Source organism: Hydra vulgaris, chromosome 03 (genome assembly GCF_038396675.1).
Source record: "Hydra vulgaris chromosome 03, alternate assembly HydraT2T_AEP".
NCBI classification, from domain to species: Eukaryota; Metazoa; Cnidaria; class Hydrozoa; order Anthoathecata; family Hydridae; genus Hydra; species Hydra vulgaris.
In genome coordinates, this window is record NC_088922.1 from 35,178,265 (window position 1) to 35,187,249 (window position 8,985).

The following is an 8,985-nucleotide window of genomic DNA, read 5'->3' on the forward strand; positions in this document are numbered from 1 at the left end:
CGATTAATACACACCCAGCAGGATGATGTGTCATTGCGTACAATACAATGAACGTTACATGAAGCCAAACATCTGAGGTATGCGAAGCGTATGGCGCATGCGAACAAACAGTTGTCCACTTGATTGGGACACAATTTTTGGTCTGATGAGAGGAAATTTAATCTTAATGGTCCAGACGGATACCAATATTATTGGCATGACTTACGAAAAGAGCCCAAGACTTTATTGTCTAGACAAATTGGTAGTAGTGTCATGATTTGGGGTGCATTTTCCAAGGCTGGATTATCTGAATTAAAGTTCTTAGACGGTAAACAAATAGCTGAAGACTATTTTATTGCACTCTCTGATTACTTAATGCCATATGGGCATGCCAACTACGGACATACGTTTATCTTTATGCAAGATAACGCATCGATAAATACGGCAAAGACCGTGATGAAATTTGTAACGAAACATGATATCCAGTTGTTTGATCATCCGGCGCTGTCACCTAACTTGAATCCAATTGAAAACATTTGGGGTTTCTTGTCTTGCCACGTGTATGCAATTGCAAAACAATATAGTAACGTCACGGAACTAAAAATGGACATTCCGATGGAATGGAATAGAATCCCCCAATCTTTGCTTGAAACGTTAAATTTCTCCATACCTAAGCGTTAGATTCATGTTGTTATGAAGAAAGGTAAGAAGATTGACTATTATGTACGTTTCTACGTCTTAGTAATCACTAAAACTTGCTGAAATGGTGTTATCTTCTGCTGCAATGGTAATCACTAAAACCTGGCAAAATAAGTTTAGCCCATTGTGTTTGTATTTTTCATTTTATTCATTTTTCGTTTTTTATGTTTTAAACAAAAGCAAAGACAATAATGTCCATTTTATTGTATTTTATTTCCTGTGTTAAGTTGTGTTAAATATGTATTTATTATTGTGTTAAATTTAATACGTTCATACACCTATTTTTATTACTAAATTATTGCATGTGCTATTCGTTTGGTGTGGACTGTATTCATCCGACGTTTACAATTTGAATCATAAACTAAAAGCCCAGACAACTGGAAAACCACAGGTAAGTTATATCACAATTTACCTTTGGTTTTAATAGTCAAACCGTGGTCCCGCGATTATAAACTTAGGCAAAAAAAACCTCAGATAAAATGAGTCAAGATTTAAAAAAATTTACTCAATTTAAAGATGCTTTTTTTATTTCAGCTAAAAAAAAATCTATTATTTTAAATGTTATTTAATGTAAATATCTTTTTGATTTTTTTTTTTTTTTCTTACAACGTGTATATTGAAAACTTAGGAGTATGTTTTTATAAGGTATGAATCCATTTCTTTGAAACATTTTGCTTCTTTCTCTCATTTTTAATTTTAGTTATAACGTATTTATATAAATGTCTAGAAAAAATAAGGGACTTGGTGATAAGACATATTTGGTGATATTATAAAACACGGAACTTGTAAATATTTGTACAGCTAAATAAATGAATAAAAAAAATTTCTTAGTGACAGTAAGTGTACTTATGCTGTATTTATAGAAAGATTTTAATAGTCAAACCATGGTCCCGCGTTTTTTTTTTTTTTTTTTTTTTAGGTGCGCCAAGAAGTCCTTACGGTCTTGTCATAGAGCACCGCGGAAGTGCATTTAACCAGGAAGTTCACGCCTCCTTCCTTACCGTGATGCGAAAATTTGTCCAGAGCTCGTTTTGAACCTGGATCTCCTGCTTATAAAGCTAGCCCTCTAACCACTGCACCACGGCCGCACTACCCTTACGCACCATACTTACAAACCCAGGCGAAAAAACCCGTAGATAAAATGAGTCAAAATTTAAAAGATCAACTTAATTTGAAGTTTTTTATTTTCAGTTCAAAGTTTTGTTTATTATTTTAAATGTTTATATCTTTTTGATTTTTTTTTTCTTACAACCTGTATATTAAAAACTTCAAAGTATGTTTTTATAAGGTTGTTTTTATAATCTATTTCTATTAGATTTCATAAATATATTTTTTCAATACTGAATAGCGCATAGAATTAACATAAAGACATTGACTCAGGTCTAATTGTATGTGGTCTCTTAGTTAAAGGTTAAGTCATTAATTAACGTTAAGTTTTATAGTCAATATTTTTTTAAGCTTCATCTCGAAGATAAAGTTTTGAAATTTGAATTTCAAATACTGATTTTTAAATGAATATAAAATTTTAAACAATAAATATTTTAATCAGGAGTACAACCAGTGATTATTTTTTTGTATTTTTTTTTTTTTTTTGAGCAAATATTCCCATGAGCTCTAATAAAAATGGTAGATTTAACTCATCTAACTCAATTAACAGATTGCTCGATGCTAGTGTACAATAATACTTCGCACGCGATGTTGGGGCTTCTAAGTACAATAACTTGTAAACACATTCTTGTTTTCATTTTTTCTATAGGTGCTGTGATATTTCAGGTTGACATAATAAATGGAGTTGGTAAGATGAAAAAAAGACACACACACACAAAAAAAAATACTGATTTGCAAAATTAAAAGTTACAAAAATTTATTTTCTGCATAATACAATTATATATAGTTGTATTATGCTGAAAATATATATTTATCTCTAACATTTAAATCGGCGCAGTTTTCTAGAAATCCACTCTTGCTTGTTTTAGTTGCGTTGCAAGAGTTACATCGTCATGTAAATTTATCTTTAAATAAATAAAAAGTTTTAAATTTTTATTATTATATAAGTACGATTATTTAGTATAATTATGCAACATAATAGTTGTATGTTTTAATTGTTTATATAATAAATATTGCTCTATATTTGTATAAATTATACATTATTATAATTTCAAAATTTGAGAATCTTATTACAACAAATTTTTATTTAATTTATACTACTTTTCCCAGTGGGCACGGGGCGTAAAAAAGACGTCCTTTGGACGTTCAATTAGCGTCCTTCCGTCCCATTTAAATTCTAAACGTCTTTTGAACGTCTTTTTCGCGTGGTTAGCAGATAAAAGTATCGCTCAAAAGTCCACTTGCAAATTATACTTATTTATGCGGAAATTATTCATGCAAAATTATACAAATTATGCTAAGCAGTTAAATCAAAGCAACTGGAGAATTTAATTTAACTTATATTTATATTAATTATAACTTAAAGTAACTTAAAAGAACAATCATCTAAAAGATTTTTAGAAAGACATGAAAAAATAGTTTACAACATTATAGCATGAAAAAATAGTTTACAACATTAAATAAATAGAAAAACAATCTGCTTTGCCATTTTTAAATGTTTTCAAATTATTCTACACGTTTTTTTTATTATCGGAATAATTTCCGCATCAATTATATTAAATTTGCAAGTGGACTTAGATAGCCTTTTGAGCGATACTTTTATCTGCTAACCTTTTCGCGTCCAATAAATTTTTCGCCAAAAAAAGATCCAGAACGCTTTATTAAATCAAAATTAAGTTAGTTAAATCTCGCAATCATCAAGACTTATTTATTTTTTTAATTAAAAACGCATTTTTAATACAAATGTAAAAGGAACTTTCATATGTAAAAGGAGTTTCTTTATGGCATTTCTAATTAATAAATGAAAAGCGACTAATAATCAGACTCTTGTTAATTTATATATATATATATATATATATATATATATATATATATATATATATATATATATATATATATATATATATATATATATATATATATATATATATATATATATATATATATATATATATAAATATATATATATATATATATATATATATATATATATATATATATATATATATATATTTAATTACTTTAGAATCGTGTTAATATTGATAAAAAAATTGGTACAGATATTGAAAGAAATAGTTTAAAACTGAGTATATGATATACTATATATATTTATACTAATTATATACTTAGTTCTTGCATATAGTATATCAAGTATAATACTTGATATACTATATCAAGAACCAAGTTCTGACTATTTGAAAGATTTAGACATCGCAGAATCTCATAATGAATCATATTTTTTAAAAGGAAAACCTATTAATGATACAGAGAGTTTATACTGATAATTCAATAGGATTCAATATCTTTAGTTGACAACTTTTATATTGTGCTATTCAAAATAATTGGACCAGTACATTAGTTAATGAACTTCTTGAAATATTACAAAATCAAGGTTTGGAACATCGTGAAGATGCAAGAAAAATTTTAAAAAACATCTATAGGTATAACTAAGTTATACCTAAAGGTGTTTTTAAAATTTTCCCTGCATCTTCGATATAAACAGTTATTAACTGTTCCTCAAAAGTGTGGTTGTAATTACTCTTATTTTGAAATACAGGCAAGTATTAAGAACTTTTTTTTTTGAATTTTATTATTGATGGTTTACCTTTATTTAAATTCTCTAGTAAACAATTGTGGCCAATATTAGCTCGCTTTGATTATTTTAATATTTGTATTGTTGACATTTATTTTAAAGAAACCAAGCCTTATTCACAAACTAAAACCTATTTTTTTCTTTGAGTTAAGACTGTAATACAAAATGGTTTTCTATACAACAAAAAATATAAATGTAACTGTCAAGCCTTTCTTTTGTGCAATATTCCTGCTAGATTTTTTTTTAAAATCTCATAATGGTTACAAATTTTGTGAAAAGTGTTTCATTTATGGAACTTATGATGGAATAATTGTGTTTAATAAGGAAATTTTCTACCCACCTATCTCTTATATAAATCAACTGTTACGACTGATTTAATTTTTTGAATTAAACTCATTTGTTGGTGACTTATCCTACTCTTTTGAAATTTGAATCTTCTCCAAAAAAAATCACAGAATAAAGACGTTAGTTGTACCAGACATGTCTAAGTCTGCTTTAAATAATCCTTTAGAAGATAGATGTAATTAATTTCTCTATTTTATATATCGTTCTTTAAAAATTCTAAAAAAATAATCATAATTAAAAGCAATAGTTATATTTATTATTTGATAAAGTTTATTTTTTAGTTACTTATCCAACTTCAAATAAGAATGATAAAAATGTTTTTAAAGATGGAAGTGAGTTAATATTTTTTTCTATACGAATGAATTTTTGATAATTTATGATTTTTAGTTTTAATATTTAGTAAAAAAATATATAACACAGCAAACATTTCAAGAGGAATTTCAATGAACCTTTGTATGCATTTTAGGTGGTTGCAGTTTTGATCATCATATGCTTAATGGACCATTAGTGGCAGCAACCAAAGGTGAATAACATGAATAACCACTATATCACTTGTTGGAATGTTATCGGCTGGCCACTTGAGTAATTTACTAAGTAACGATGAGTTTAACTCCATTTAACTGCTCAAAATGTCTATATAGGTCCATTGCAAATCCACGACAACAATGTTTGCTGAGAAAGTGTCAATATGTAGTCATTTATTTATTGACATATATTTTCAGGGTTCCCAATCCTCCTTAAAAACCTTAAATATCCTTGGGAAAAAAATCCTCCATAAAAGTCCTTAAATAACCTTAAAAAAAGTTAATTGCTCTTTTTAATTTACTTTTCTATCATTTTATTTTAATTATTAATTAAAAATTTATTTATAAGCATATAGCGGAAAGGCGCCTATGATGGCATACTTAACTTTGAAGCTTCATTATTCAGTATCCTGAAGACCAATAATAAAAGTTTTGATATGGATACATTCCTTGTTACATCTAGAACAATAATTACCTTGGGAGTTTTCATCAGTTTTATTTTTTTCATAAGTTATTCTTATTGTAAAAAAAAGCACAAGTATGCCATCATAGGCAACCACTGCTCCTATGATGGCATAGGGGAGGATGGGGCTAGTTAGGATCGAGGGTAACTTAATGATTTCATTTAACCTTAGAGTCTTCCCTCAGAAAAGTCAGAAATTACTCGGAACCATCCTAATTTACCATTTCATGCTACACACCAGCATTGTAAAATTTTGCGCATGCGCATAGGATATATTGCGTTTTACGTATTTTTTTGACCAAAAAAAAATGTAGGAGCATTACTTTCTTTTAACTTTACTTAAAAATAAGTTTTTCTTATAAAAAAAAAAGGTTTTCCCAACTCGTCAATGTTTCAAAACCCCCAACTCGTCAAATGCCATCATGGGTAAAAGTCATCATTTTCATTAAAACAAGCTGTGTCTGCTTTATTCAAAAGATAAAATTAAAGTAACTGTTCCACTAAATGCACAAAACTTGAATATAAAATGCATGAAAATTTCATTCCTGCACAGTTAATAGTAAAATCACAATCTTAAATATATGAAGGAAATAAAACTACAACAGCACATCCCAAAATCGATTTTTGTTGATTATAAAAACAATATTTGTGCACAAGGGACGTTTTTTCACTAAAACTAATGTAAAGTCAGTATAGTCATGTAGGTCTAATCATTTTTTTACCAAAACCAATTTTAATGGAAATATGACCTGTATGCCATCATAGGCGCTATGCCATCATAAGCACCTTTCCCCTACTAGCTCAAAGAGTAGGATTAGTTCAAAGAGTTATTGTTTTTCTTCTTCTTCTTTATACTTATAATTATTTTGTCTATAATTTTTATTTATGCTGGAGCTTTATTTGTTTATTTGGATTTATTATTATTTTTATTTTATTTATGCTTGGAGCTTTATTTATGCTAGGAGTTTGAAGAAGTTTTTTGTTATAAGGTTTCAAAGACTTGAAGTTTTTATTTTTTTTTTATTTTATTATTAAATGATTTATTTTATAATTAAAAAAAATCAGTATTCAATTTTAAACAACAATAATAATAAGCTAAAGCAGTTGGAAACTGCTTTAGTTTGTCACTATTAAATAAACCATTCCATTAATGACACACAACTGCATAAACAACAGCGATATGCTTGTTTGATTAGATAAGGTATACTTTGTGGGGTTTAAGAAATAGTACAACAGACATATTATAGTAGAGTAAATAAATGTTAATAAATGTAAAATAAATGTAAATAAATAATGGCACAAAACAGCAATAAGATATTATCTAACTACAAAAAAATCTAATAATGTAGGTAATAATGTAGGTAAAGTAAATACCATCTAATAATATTAATGATATAAATAACAATGATAAAAATAAAATAACCAACTGAACAATTATTGTTCAGTTGGTTATTTTATTTTTATGAACAATTATTGTTCAGTTGGTTATTTTATTTTTATCATTGTTATTTGTATCATTAATATTATTAGATGGTATTTACTTCAACTTTTTGTAAATGACCTACATTATTAGATTTTTTTGTCAAAATATAATTTGTTTAAATCAACTAGTTTGATAGAATTTTTTTAAAACTTACTTTAGTTTTCTAAATAAAATGGATGAAGTTATTATCACCTTGGAAGAACAAGCACGACAAGGTTTCAGAACGTTTTTACTGGCCTGGAAATTTATTCTTAATGGCAGATCTAAGCAGTTAAAACAAAAAGAAAAAAAAAACTTATTTAAGATAATTGTTCAAAGCTTAAAATATTATCATGAGTTTACTGTGATTCTGCTACAGTCCCTCAAATAATTGTTAAAGAGTAAACCCTGAAAATTTCAAGTTTTCATTTTCAATTTAATGTTTTGTACAAGATCGAAAAAAAGAATTCTGTTTAAAACACATTTGAAAAACATATATTAGTAATATATGTTGCAAAAGTTTATTAGGTACTAAATAAATTGAAATAAAGGTTGCAAAAACAATTAGGTACTAAATAAAAAATATAGCTAAACACACAAGATAACATAAAAAGCATGATTTTCATTTTTTACTGTTTTTAACTTAAACCTTAAACGAAGTATAAAGTTCTAAACATGTTAGTGTTAACATATTTTTTTTTTTAAACTTTTAAACCGGTAAAAAATGACCTTGTGAACTAAAAAACTTCAGATTTATTTGTATGAGTTACGTGACGCATAATATCACTATGCTAATTACAATAATATTATGCTTAGTATAAAAAGTGTTAAAGTTTTCTTTATGCCGCAGAATAATGCGCGAGTTCTCAAACCATAGTTTAAACAAACGCTAAAACACATTGAGTGGTCCGAAGTAAATAATCCGCAAAAAAGTAGGACAGTTTACTCACTCCAACGTAGGGCAGTTTGCTCCGGAGTAAATTGTCCTAGACTGACGGATAGGACAAATTAGGACGTTCTACTCCGGAGTAAAGTGTCCAACCGCACAACTTACTCCGCGGACAGTTTTCTCCGTGACAGTCCTGTAAAGGCGTCACCTGGCGTTGCCATTTTGAACCGGACCTGAACGTTCTAAAAAGACGTCTTTTCGATGTCATATAGACGTCGGCGTGTCTACTGGGCTCTTGCTGAGGAACTCAAAGCGGCTTCTTCCAGAGTAAGGCTTTTTCATTGCACTTCGACTAGGCTGACATCTGCGATTACTGCCAACGTCGGTAACTCGTCAGTACAATTTCTGTTAGCGAAAGCCTGCGTGCGCGCTCGCTTCCATATTTATTGGTAAAGTAACCCTAAATAACCCTCTGCGCCTGGAGCAAATAGGAATTATACTGATGCTGTCTTTTTTTTTAATCTGTCTGATTTGAAGTCTCAGATATGGATAAACCATCAGACCAATCGACTCTGAAGCACACAACCTAACCACTGCTCCAGGATTGGGTAATGTAAAAAAAACCATCCTAGTTTATCATAAAAGATAAAATTCATTACACAACTATATCAAGATAAGTAAAAGTGATCATACATGATCACTTTTACTTATCTTGATATAGTTTAATATAGGTATAGATAAATATAATTAATAATACTTTTAATTATTACTTGTTCACTAATTACAAATAACCATTGAAAATAGTAGTCGTTTAAAGAAAGTTGCACTCAAGGTTGACTCAATACAAACCTCAAAGAATTTATTTTTCTAATATATTAGAAAAATTAATTCTTTCAGGTTTGTATCGAGCCAACCTTGAGTGCA

At 28.2% G+C, this 8,985-nt stretch overlaps 1 pseudogene; it reads left to right on the top strand.

The window, feature by feature from the left end:
* Positions 1 to 8,345: 8,345 nt before the first annotated feature.
* Positions 8,346 to 8,501, top strand: LOC136078901 (U1 spliceosomal RNA; annotated as a pseudogene).
* Positions 8,502 to 8,985: the final 484 nt, after the last annotated feature.